This window comes from Ptychodera flava, chromosome 15 (assembly GCF_041260155.1).
Source record: "Ptychodera flava strain L36383 chromosome 15, AS_Pfla_20210202, whole genome shotgun sequence".
Classification (NCBI taxonomy): Eukaryota; Metazoa; Hemichordata; class Enteropneusta; family Ptychoderidae; genus Ptychodera; species Ptychodera flava.
Genome location: NC_091942.1, coordinates 34,607,353 through 34,621,884, shown reverse-complemented (window position 1 = coordinate 34,621,884; position 14,532 = coordinate 34,607,353).

The following is a 14,532-nucleotide window of genomic DNA, read 5'->3' as shown; positions in this document are numbered from 1 at the left end:
CCAATCATTCGACAAATAACTTGACCACCTTTTAACGACTTGATTTCATCATTTGTAACGAGAAAAGAGATTCAAAACAGATTTATAATAACCCTACTGATTAAGTATAATTTTGGGAACGGTGGCTCCAAAATTTATGACTCTCGCTCCTTCAATAACAAAACCTTCCCAAACACGCACACAAATAGGTGACTCTCAACCCCTGACCGACTGCGTAGCCCGCTGGTGATTTATTTTCGCTCCCTCACGAGTAGGCGAGCGGCAGACTCACCTATTTTTCACACTTAATGTACCCACCTTACATACGGCCACATCATACGTCATTTGAAAGCTTATTATCTCTACTTCAAGAAAATTGACGATGTGGAGCTGCCAAGTAGGGCCATACCCCCCAAATTTGCATATTTCACACGGTTATCCAATTTGCATAAATGTGATATAAAATTAGAAATGTCATTATTAACTACTCTAAACATACTTTTAAACTATCTAGTGATATATGAAATGAAAGGTATTTGCATGTAGAATACAACATGGATATCCAAAGAGATATTTAAATGGATTTCACAGAAATATTTCCATATTTATTGTGAAAAAATTATTTTCCCCTTTTGAATAACAATATTTTAAAAATTTTAACACATGCAGCCACATCATACAGTCACATCATACGTCATTTGAAAGCTTATTATCTCTACTTTATGAAAATGGACAATGTTGAGCTGTCAAGTAGGGCCATACCCCCCTAATTTGCATAATTTACACGGGTACCCAATTTGCATAAATGCGATGTAAAATCAGAAATTGTCTGTTAACTACTCTAAACATACTTTTAAACTATCGAGTGATATATCAAATGAAAGGTATTTGCATATAGAATACAACTTTGATATCCAAAGAGATATTTAAATTGATTTCACTGAAATATTTTCATATTTACATTGAAAAACTATTTTCCCCTTTTGAATAACAGTATTTAAAAACTTTTAATACATACAGCCACATCATACAGCCACATCATACGTCATTTGAAAGCTTATTATCTCTACTTCAAGAAATTTGACAATGTTGACCTGTCATGAACGGCCGTAGCTCCTAATTTGCATAATTAACAGTGGTACGCAAATTACAGAAATGTGATATAAAATTAGGAATTTATTAACTACTCTAAGCATACTTTAAACTATCGAGTGATATATCAAATGAAAGGTATTTGCATGTAGAATACAAAATAGATACCCAAAGAGATATTAAAATGATTTTATAGAATTTATTTTCATAATTATATCGAAAAATATATTTCCCCTTTTGAATAACGATATTTTAATAACTTTAACACATACAACTACATCATACAGCCACATTATACGTCACTTGAAAGCCTATTACCTCTGCTTCACGAAAATTGACGATATGCGGCTGCAAAATAGAACCGTAACTCTTTAATTTGCATAATGCACACGGGTACCTAATTTGCATGGGTCCGATATAATATTATAAAAAATCAATTGTTATGTACTCTTTACTTGCTTTTAAACTATCGAGTGATATATCGAATGAAAGGTATTGGCATATAGAATAGAACTATGAATTCCAAACACGTTTCTACAATATTCTTATTGATTATTTTTACTTAAATCGCGAATATCTTGACTTATTTCTAATATTCATTAAATTGTGCAGTAAATACGAATAATGCTCACATTATGCAAAATAAGAATACAATATATACAAAATAAGAATAATTCAGTAACACACAGAACACATATCGCTCTGACTGAGATTCAGAGACAATGTATGATTTTCATTGGAACCCAACACGAACTTAATAAATTCATATCAAACATTAAAAAAATGCATCCTACTCTGAAATTTTAGTAAGCTCTTCTCAAAATATCACATCTTTATACCTCATTATCTGTGAAGGTCATCGATGCAACAGATTAACATTCTCGACTTACGAACACACACACAAAACCAACAGATACCAGATTCCAGTTCATGCGATCAAACGGCAACATTACGATACATTAGAACAATTATGCCACAACAATACGGTACAAAATACAAGATTTTTTCGAGATAAAAGTAATGAAGTAAAAATAAAAATTAAAAGGAATTTTAGATCTTGTTTGAGTATTACTAACTTTAAAACAATCGTATGACATTTAATTGTTATTCGATTTTCATTGAATTGCCTTCGAAACCTTGGAATCGCAAAAAGTAAAAGGGAAATAAAATATTTTCAGGTCCCCTTTAGGCAGATCAAAACTTTCAAGTGCTCCTCTACTATCCCTCAAACTTTCGATTCCACCCCGAATTCCTCCGCCCCTCACCACCATTATTTGTGAACGTAGCCTAATCACATACATATGAAACAGAAATATAAGCGTTACACCTATGCCAAACAAAACCTACAAAAGCTCAATCTCCGATTCACATAAGCATACACAAACACAGCTAGACCGAAACTGTAGACATTCTAGCTTCCTTACTTGAACAAACTGAACTTCAGTGAAACAACGTGGCCAAGTGCACACTTTTCACCACTTTTCATCAACCGAAAATGAATTTTAAGCGACTAATGAAGACAACTCTATTCTCGAAAGGTAGCATCAAAGGATCGCAGTGTAGTGTCACAGTAGTCTCTCCACTCCAGTGCGGATTCAGGGCAGGATACGTAGATTAGGGGTACGTCTCGCAAAAGCAAATCAACACTTTACACAAAACAGCCAAACATAACATACACAAAATTCAAACAACTATAAGATATGAACGATGTGTGGAGTTGCTTTCTTTTATTACATTTCACCAGTTGTGTCTGCTGTCAAATTAATCTTCCACGCACAAGGCAGCTATAACTCCCGGCTATAACTGTGGCAACCCTTTTACTCATGACAAAACTGTTTAAGAAGAGGATGATGAATTTGTAGAATTACTAGATGTACTGGAAATGCATGACAATGTATCGCCATGAATGACTTGGATCATGAATCATGCCATAACTTTGACTACAGCTTACTCTCACACATTGTTTCGGCTACATAGTTACTTTTCAACAACTACAATATTGTCGTTCATGGGGATCTTCCTTTATGTTTGGACTTAATAGTAATATTATATATATATATATATATATATATATATATATATATATATATATATATATATATATATATATATATATATATATATATTAGTGCTGTTGCCTTGGTTACAACAGTACAAGAAAATGTTGGTATACTTGAGTGACATTAAAATGTTTTCATATGCTGTGAATGGGTATATCATACTCCATACAAAGGGCATGTTTGGAGAAACACTCTCTGACCTATAAAAACAAGACATTGGTATCGGATAATAATGCAGACAAGAAGAGCCATTCATATGTTTTGAAACATACATTAAACAAACAAAATATTTATTTCCAGACCTCATTTCAGCTGTTTGTTTTCCGTGTTCTAGGCACTTTTTGCACATCATAATGCATGTGCTTGCATTGATACTGCTGTTAAAATTTTTAAAGTACCGTTATTCAAAAGGGGAAAATTACTTTTTTCAGTACAAATATGAAAACATTTCAGTAAAACCACTTTATATCTCTTTGGATGTCAATTTTATTTTTGACATGCAAATACTTTTCATTTGATACATCACTCCGATAGTTTAGAAGTATGTTTAGAATAGTTAATGAATATTCTAATTTTACATTGCATTTATGCATATTGCTTACCTGTGTAAATTATGCAAAATTAGGGATAGGGCCTTACTTGATAGTTCAACATTGTCAATTTTCTTGAATTAGAGATAATAAGCTTTACAATGACGTATGATATGGCTGTATGATGTGGCTGTATATGATGAAATATTTATAATATTGTTATTCAAAAGGGATATATATTTTTTCAATATAAATATGAAAATATTTCAGTTACACCAATTTAAATATCTCCTTCGATAACCATTTCGTATTCTACATGCAAATACCTTTCATTTGATATATCATTCGATAGTTTAAAAGTATGTTTAGAGTAGTGAAAATGAATTAGTAATTTTATATTGCATTTATGCGAATTGGCTACCCTTGTAAATTATGCAAATTAGGGGCTATGGCCCTACTTGACAGTTCAACATTGTCAATTTTCCTGTAGTAGAGGTAATAAGCTTTCAAATGATGTATGATGTAGCTGTACGTTGTAGCTGTATGTGTTAAAATTTTTAAAATATTGTTATTAAAGAGAGGAAAATATTATTTTCAATATAAATATGGAAATATTTCAGTCAAATCAATTTAAATATGTCTTTGGATATCAAAGTTGTATTTTACATGCAAATACCTTTTATTTGATATATCACTCGATAGTTTAAAAGTATGTTTACAATAGTTAACAGTGAATTTTATAATTTTATATCGCACTTATCGAAATTGGATACCCGTGTGAATTATGCAAATTAGGGGGGTATGGCCCTACTTGGCAGCTCCACATCGTCAATATTCTTAAAGTATAGATAATAAGCTTTCAAATGGCGTAAGATGTGGCCGTATGTAAGGTGGGTACATTAAACTCCTAAAATAAGGCCCTTTTTGTGGATTCGCCGCTCGCCTATAGAGACTGAGTAACTCGTAAGAGTAGAGAAAATGTGATGGTTGTAAGTCACTAACATTTGATGCTTGTTGTGATGTTGGTGATAATATCTGTCGTTTCGCTGTCTCCAGGTAATAGGTTTGTTTCTTACTTCTCATTGATTCTTGCACGCAGGTGTCATAGCAGTCACAGTTTTCTGATGGCTACACCTTCTCAGGCGCAACAGTCTCAGCAGTCCGATCGTTGCAATAATTACTTCATGAAATTACTTCTGAAATCTGTGTCGACCAATCATCAATTGTGATTGAGAAGACGCTTAAAATTGCCAGGCGAATAGCAGGTGACCGGCTACAACATGATATCTCGGAGTTGTAACTCTCCCTCGGCATTCACACTCTAGGAAATGGAAATAATTGGAGGAGTCTGCATCAACGACATACATTGAGCCGGTGTCTGATTTGTCAGTTCGGGATAAAAATACCCTCTGTCGCTCTTAGAAAATACATTTCATGTGCATTTCATGTGCAAGAACGGATACAGAAAAAAGTAATTGGATACATTCATCTTCCGCTACCTGCACTGGCGGTTTCATACTGTCAATGCCCATGCTCAAAGAAGGCGAGTCTTTTCTCCACACCAAATCAATGTGTCTCTATAAGAAGATGAGAGTACGACGTTGTGAAACCCGATAAGCTTTCTCTTGCTAGGACTTGCGTACGAATATCTATAGTTTGGCGGGTAATGCTTCACTAAACGTTCTCTGGTGTTTGTTTTGCTGATTTTCTCTGTATCACACTTTACAAGGAATCTAATATCGTTGGGTTACATCTGAGTTTATAATAGTCTTAGCTATTGTATCAGAAAATTGATTTGAAAATCTCAGATCTCCATGCGAACACAACACTCGGTGATAAAGCCTCTGAGGGTGTAATGAGAGTATACGTTTTTGAAATTGACGACAATCTACGAGATCAGTTTCAATACACTAGCGAATTCAGGAAATGTATCTTTATTTGTCGGAACCTCTATGATAAGGCTTCTTATGGATTGCATTTCAAAGTGCCTATTGTACGTATTGTTGTATGAAGATTCTTTGAACTAATTGTGGAGACTTCAGTATCATGATGTACAACGTGTTCGAAAGGTTGTTCAAAACGTCAATCAATCACAAGTTTATAACTATTTGGATTTCGCACATTGGCATATCATAAAATGGACTCTTTACGTCACAAAAAGAATCCTAGACGTAAGTTAGAAATTTATATATGAGAATGGTAAACTATTGCAGTCAGACTACAGGAATCAGAAGCACGGAGTAGACGCTCCACGAGATTGTAAGATATAAACTTTGCTCAAACTTAGCCCAAGTAAGGGACTCGACACAAATTACAGCGGGGGGGGGGGGGGGGGGTGGGGGGTGGGGTGGGGGCCGGTGTTTTTTGGAGTGGGTCACCATTTTTCGCGCAAGCATTTTTGAAGGGTCATACAATTTTGTGCAAGCCTATGGGGGAGGGTCACCTTTTTTTATGCATCAAAGCTGAAATTGCATGTGCACGTATTAAAGAATATGGAATACCGAAAAAAGAAAAAATGCCTCCTGGCACTTTCATTTTCTGTCGTTTCCATTTTCGGCGCGCCCTTCGGGCGCAAGTTTAAGGGTATAATAAACAATGTATTGATGATCCAAGCAGCCACATTGATTTAAGTTGTCATGATTTCTACTTATACAATTCATATAAACTGTCCCCTATAATGACGCTTTCAATAACAATTTGGGCGATCACTTATTTGATATCATTCTCCCAATGACAATCCATTTGGTATAGGTCAGTGTCAAATGTTCATGAAGCTGTATGCACATTTTTCATTTTTTGAGAACATTGACAGAATACAAACTATTCAGAATAGTGCAAAATGTCATCAATAACAACTGGAAGCTTCAGGTCGAACAACTTTTGAATAACAATTTAGGATCAGATAACCTACGAGTTATTTGTAGTTTCCTCATAGCCTACAATGTATAGTGAATCAACATTCGGTGAAATTCCAAAATCAAATTTCTTGCACAACCATGGACTTGAAACCACTCTAGTCTAATCATGAACATTAATACTAATAATTAGGTGTACATAAATGCACAGATTTACCTAGTTTTGTATTGGAAAAAAATTCATAGTTTCATCATAGGCTGCCATGCATAGTGAATGGACATTTCAGTGAAATTCCAAAATCAAATTTCTTGCACAACCATGGACTTGAAACCACTCCAGTCTAATCATGAACATTAATACTAATAATTAGGTGTACATAAATGCACAGATTTACCTAGTTTTGTATTGGAAAAAAAATATTCATAGTTTCATCATAGGCTGCCATGCATATAGTGAATTGACATTTTAGTGAAATTCCAAAATCAAATTTCTTGCACAACCATTGACTTGAAACCACTCCTAGAAGTCTTATCATGAACATTAATACTAATAATTAGGTGTACATAAATGCACAGATTTACCTAGTTTTGTATTGGGAAAAAATATTCATAGTTTCATCATAGGCTGCCATGCATAGTGAATGGACATTATCGATGAAATCTAAAAATTACATTTTTTGTACATGCATGCAATTTTTACCTGCCACTTCAAGCAAAGTACATTTACATGAATTATCACACACTTATGATTTGATATTTTTTGGACAAAGCGTTATATCGGCCGCATTTTGCCTTCCTTTTGGGAGGGGACTCCAAAAGTATAGCAAGTCAGAAGGAGGTCTTGAACACATTGCGGTTTTTTTTTTTGGGGGGGGGGTATTGAGTAACAGCAGAGGGTCACTTATTTTCATGCACGGATAAGGGGGAGGGTCACTAATTTTTGTGCATGTCGAACTTTTGAAGGGTCACTATTTTTGATGCAGTGGTTTTTCGAAAAACACCGCCCCCCCCTGTAATTTATGTCCAGTCCCTAAACTTGAAACCATTTCCTTTCGAAACTAAGAATAAAAATCAGGGCTCACCGTGCATAATTTGGTACAAGGGAAACAAATTACCCAGTATTTACCTTGAAATTGTGCAAATCATTTTGAAAGTTACTATCTCAGTCGAGTTAAGTTTATTGTCCATTATCCCATTTCCGACACTGATTTCCCTGATAGTATCTATTTTTTCACTGCTGAAAAAAGAATACGAAAAAAAAATTATTGAAAAACAAATATTATTTTACTTGGTTATATACTTGGTGATTGCATTATGTACAAATTGTAGAGCCAGCCTTCTATTGAAATGATTAAGTGGATTACGTTGCTTGTTATTTTGCAAAACGACCACAAAGCTCAATCCAAATCCCAGATTACTATCAATTTATACTGACAAGGTAAGAACAAAGTCTTGTCAAAGCTTATCTGATTACGTCTTATACGCGGTCGCAAATTCGTCCGAAAATCCTCTGTATCGGGGGCATGTTTTGATCATTCCTTTTAATCCATGACATAACGACAAAAATGGATTCAATGGAGACGTCTCAGAAAGCTGATAACATAAAACGAATGTTTGTAGTTGTCGCTTTGTATTTCCAGAGAAAAATATCAAAATTACATATTCAAGAATATTTAGCTTAAATAGCACACACTCACACTCACACACGCACTCTTTTACTGAGTGACTGACTAACTGGGTGACTGACTAAGTGACTTACTTACTTACTTACTTACTTACTTACTTACTTACTTACTTACTTACTTACTTATACTTACTTACTTACTTACTTACTTACTTACTTACTTACTTACTACGTTTTTGAAAGTTGAATTATTTGATATTTACATACAATGGTGTTTAGTTGTTATCTTCCATGGATCTTTACACAGTCATGTAGTGTTTAAACCTGTATTTAGCGAATCGGATGTGTATTCATTTTTCGGATTCCCAAGTGTGACAGTAATATTGTTGAACGTAGTAGATAGCAAGATAAGTTACAATAAATGCAAGTACGAGTTTCATTCAAACTTTTCGGCGTCCAATACCAGCCATTTACACATATTCAAAATATGACCTATCGTTAACTACGTCGAATGACTCTAGAACTAGTACTGCCCTGTACATTGTATTTATGCAAGTGTAGGAAGAAAGATTTGTGAATAAGCCTGAGTTGTTCTTTATCAACAAACAGCGAGTCCTGCAGGATTGGCTTGTATAAGTAGGTTTATGATGGGTTAGAATAAGTATTATGTTCCTTGGGGATGAATAGTATGTGGCGCCCATGGGTTTATCGGTGGTCCCTGGATCTGAATGTACTTCTGTCGCATATTTATGCAAATGTGAGGGTGCAAGATAAGATGGTGACTATTACAAGTCAACAATTGAAACATGTTGGGATAATACAGAGCATGGCGACATTTATTTGCCTTAGACAAACCGTAAATGGCACAAAGTTGAAAGCGACGTCTGGTCGACCACAAACCCAAACAAAGGGTAGTTGTCCTTATCTCCCATAAAACGAGGCTGACTTCGTAGATTTCATGGGTTAAATCCTCTGAAATAGCAGATCTTCATCGGCTTAGCGTTATCTGGTAATCACACCATTTATAAATGTATAATGCCATGTACCGAAATCAGTGATTAATGTCCCTGCTACAAATCTCTACAGTATTACTGTAGTGTCTCGGTGTATACAACCTGAATGACATATGATTGACAAGCAGGGGATGAGAGAGACCTGGTTTAACGTTACTGAGATGTTCAATAACATCATTGAGACAAGCAATTAGCCCTTACAGCAAATCGGATTTGATTAATTACGATATTAAAGATTAATTAAAATTCTACGATCAGGGAATTCTGACTGTCAGTATGATAAATACATCGCTGCAATTGTCATTTAAAAGTAATCGTTTTGGTGCAAACTACACCCATATGGCATGCTATCCATTTCCTCTGATTACGTCGTTTGGAAGCTATCTATAACTTAAACAGTTTCATTTAGCGCAGCACATTTGTTTTTTCTTGGTTGATCTCTCCAACGTGTAATTCAACAGAGACGTGCACCCTTGTTATACTGATGCTTTCACATTACCCTGCCTTTGATTTTATATTTCCCCGCCTTTTGCTTTGTAAATTTTCGCACGATACAACTGACCTCCATTATGTGAAAATCAGCGTTTTACATGGCAGAAGTGGAAATGTAGAGACAGACGAACACAAGAAGAATTCTACGGACATTATGCTTTCAGAAGAAATATTTGACCTAGTGTTATATTGTGTTTTTTATATTTTCGTTCAATTCTCCAATATATTGAGAAAAAATCATTTATCATTGTATTTCCTCATGACTGGTAAAATCTTGCTCAATATGAACAGTAGAAAACTTAAGATCGGGATTTGTATTACCCCTATTTGTAACAATCAACCCTATTTGTAACAAAATTTAATTTTCAAAAAAACTTTGCCATATATGCTGAAATATTAATAAAATATGCATATTTGTATGTTTGAGGGCAATTTTCTTTTTTTTTCCTTGTCAAAACTCATTTTTCCGAAACTGCTTTTGTTACAAATTGGGTTGATTGTTACAAATAGGGGTGGCATAGGTCAACCCTATTTGTAACAATCAACCCTATTTGTAACAAAACCTAAATTTCAAAGAAACTTGGCCGTATTTGATGAAATCTTGATGAAATATACATATAAGTATGTTCGGGGGCAATTTTCTTTGTTTTCCTTGTTGAAACTCATTTGTACGAAAATGCTCGTGAGATTAAATTTCGTTGTGCAGGTTCCTAGGGATAAGAGCCCTACTCGTAAGATATAATCAAGTCGTGCAGATACATGCCAAAGGTTTGTTTCGGGGCAATTTTCACCGTTTTCGGTCAAAAATGTTAAAAATCTTGTTTTCTGACCGAAATCATACTAAACCTATATGGGGTTAACTTTTGTTACAAATTGGGTTGATTGTTACAAATAGGGTTGACGTGTCAACCCTATTTGTAACAATCAACCCTATTTGTAACAAAATTTAACCAACTTGAAACAAAACCTAATTTTCTACAAAACTTGGCCGTATTTGATGAAATCTTGATGAAATGTACATATTAGTATGTTTTTGGGCAATTTTTATTTTTTCCTTGTCGAAACTCATTTTTTCCGAAAATGCTCGTTAGATTAACTTTCGTTGTGCAGGTTGCCTAGTATAAGAGGCCTATTCGTAAGATATAATCAAGTTGTGCAGATAGTTTAGTTTCGGGGCAATTTTCCCCAATTTCGGTCAAAAATGTTAAAAATCTTGTTTTCTGACAGAAATCATACTAAACCTATATTGGGTTAACTTTTGTTACAAATTGGGTTGATTGTTACAAATAGAGTTGACGTGTCAACCCTATTTGTAACAATCAACCCTATTTGTAACAATCAACCCTATTTGTAACAAAATTTATACCAACATGAAACAAAACCTAATTTTCTAAAAAACTTGGCCGTATTTGATGAAATCTTGATGAAATATACATATTAGTATGTTTTGGGGCAATTTTTATTTTTTCTGTGTCGAAACTTATTTTTTCCGAAAATGCTCGTTAGATTAACTTTCGTTGTGCAGGTTGCCTAGTATAAGAGGCCTACTCGTAACATATTATCGAGTTGTGCAGATACATGCCAAGGTTTTTTTCGGGGCAATTTTCCCCAATTTCGGTCAAAAATGTTAAAAATCTTGTTTTCTGACCGAAATCATACTAAACCTATATGGGGTTAACTTTTGTTACAAATTGGGTTGATTGTTACAAATAGGGTTGACGTGTCAACCCTATTTGTAACAATCAACCCTATTTGTAACAAAATTTATCCAACTTGAGACAAAACCTAATTTTCTACAAAACTTGGCCGTATTTGATGAAATATACATATTAGTATGTTTTGGGGCAATTTTTATTTTTTCCTTGTCGAAACTCATTTTTTCCGAAAATGCTCGTTAGATTAACTTTCGTTGTTCAGGTTGCCTAGTATAAGAGGCCTACTCGTAAGATATAATTGAGTTGTGCAGATAGGTTTGTTTCGGGGTAATTTTCACCATTTTCGGTCAAAAATGTTAAAAATCTTGTTTTCTGACCGAAATCATACTAAACCTATATGGGGTTAACTTTTGTTACAAATTGGGTTGATTGTTACAAATAGGGTTGACGTGTCAACCCTATTTGTAACAATCAACCCTATTTGTAACAAAATTTAACCAACTTGAAACAAAACCTAATTTTCTACAAAACTTGGCCGTATTTGATGAAATCTTGATGAAATGTACATATTAGTATGTTTTGGGGCAATTTTTATTTTTTCCTTGTCGAAACTCATTTTTTCCGAAAATGCTCGTTAGATTAACTTTCGTTGTGCAGGTTGCCTAGTATAAGAGGCCTATTCGTAAGATATAATCAAGTTGTGCAGATAGGTTTGTTTCGGGGCAATTTTCCCCAATTTCGGTCAAAAATGTTAAAAATCTTGTTTTCTGACAGAAATCATACTAAACCTATATTGGGTTAACTTTTGTTACAAATTGGGTTGATTGTTACAAATAGGGTTGACGTGTCAACCCTATTTGTAACAATCAACCCTATTTGTAACAATCAACCCTATTTGTAACAAAATTTAACCAACTTGAAACAAAACCTAATTTTCTACAAAACTTGGCCGTATTTGATGAAATCTTGATGAAATGTACATATTAGTATGTTTTGGGGGCAATTTTTTTTTTTTCTTGTCGAAACTCATTTTTTCCGAAAATGCTCGTTAGATTAACTTTCGTTGTGCAGGTTGCCTAGTATAAGAGGCCTATTCGTAAGATATAATCAAGTTGTGCAGATAGGTTTGTTTCGGGGCAATTTTCCCCAATTTCGGTCAAAAATGTTAAAAATCTTGTTTTCTGACCGAAATCATACTAAACCTATATGGGGTTAACTTTGGTTACAAATTGGGTTGATTGTTACAAATAGGGTTGACGTGTCAACCCTATTTGTAACAATCAACCCTATTTGTAACAATCAACCCTATTTGTAACAAAGTTTAACCAATTTGTGACAAAAGCTTATTTTTCTCTGCCGTTTTTGATGAAATCTTGATGAAATATACATATTAGTATTTTCGGGGGCAATTTTCTTTGTTTTTTCCATGTCGAAACTCATTTAACTACTCATTAGATAAAATTTTCGGCTCGCAGGTTTTTAGGGATAAAGGCCTCCATCTAACAGGTAATCATGTTTTTCAGATACATGCCAAAATTTGGTGGGCGGCATCAGTCACTAATTTTGGTCAAAAATGCAAAACAAATCTTCTTTAATGACAGAAGTCATACTAATCCTATTTATATCAAAAGTTAACGCTATTTGTAATTCGTAAAACCAAAAAAAAAATTTTGCTCTTCCAATAACATGGTTTCAAAACAGGGCAGGTAGGTCGGTCGGTTTTTTTCCCCTATATTTTCTTTTAAATATGCACTTTTCAGGGGTCCAGGGCGATCTAATACTTACCACAACATTTCCAGAAAAAGCGTATCATACATATTAAAGGACTAAATACATAAAAGAGGTCGACGTCCCAAGCAAAAATCAAATATCAGGTGACGAACACGTGATTTTACGGGGGGTTTTCTGTCTTTTTGTTACTTCCGTGTTTACGTTGCGCTAAAAAGTTTTGGGTCGCAGGCAAAAAAATAGGGTAGGTCGGGTTATCGGAACACGACAACTTTTTCTTTTGCCTATCCTATCCATCTGCAGGCCACCGAGACTTTGGTCGGCCTCTGTAAAGGATGCTTCATAGTAACTTAAATCATCATCAAACTTTAAATTTTAAAATCTTTCAATCACGTCGGCCTTGAGTTCGATATTTTCCTCCTTCAGTCGTATTTTTCTCAATATTACCTCAATAATAATGCCGTACAGCAATGGCAATGCCGTAAAATCGATAATTTTATCAAGCTTCAGCAGCCGAAAATCACATGGAATTAAGGCAGAAAGGACCCATCATGTAGTTACTCATAATCCAAGCCAGGCACAGATAGGTGAGACACTACACATATGGTGTCCAAAGCTAGATAGTGGAGTCGTTTATGTTCCAGATACTTCGATCTGGTATTTGACCTTATAGTATCGGTCACCCAAATAACCGAGTAGTTTAGAATATCACAAAAATATAATCAAGTGCATTGTTTTAGAATTCGAGGGACAGATACTTCTGGAAGTGAGTAATCATAATTTTATTGAATGTTATCGTGATCCCTATGAACTTAAAAAGTAGAGATGAAACGTGATTCTGAAGAGTATTCAGAACGAAAATCTCCGAATCTAAAAAGTGGTGAGGCCGATGCAGATAATAACATCATTTATGACAGTCTACCTCTTGAGGTTTATGATACGAAATATGCCATGCACTTGACTCATCCCTTCATCAAAGGTCATAGGGTTACTTATCCATCAGCGCTCGGCAGCAACATCCAGTGGGAAATTACCCTTGTGTCTCTGCCTCCCAGTTAATTGTCAGTGAAAATCTCCCTACAGCAGGTTATACAAACTGACGAATATTCAATTTGGATATTAAAATGGTGGTAGACTTCATGACACTACTGACACTGGAAATGCATTCAACATTTAAATTTACAGTTGAGAAATACCTAAAAAAACAACATATTCCAACGTTGAAATATTTCAGGGCTCAAAGCAAAACTAAGAAATCATTCTTGATATTAAAACAAATGCAAAACCAACCAGAACGTTCCAATGCCTGCTCAGAGGATCACCCAAAAACAACCTTTAAGGGACCCATCAAAGGCGAAATTCTTAGATACTCGCCTACATGCAATATCCAATCGATTTCAAGAAAAAGTAGAATTCTTCACAAGCAAATTGATAGACACAATATGAACGGCAACATAAACCAAACAGAATCCATACTCAAAAAAGTAAATAGAAAAACAAACAA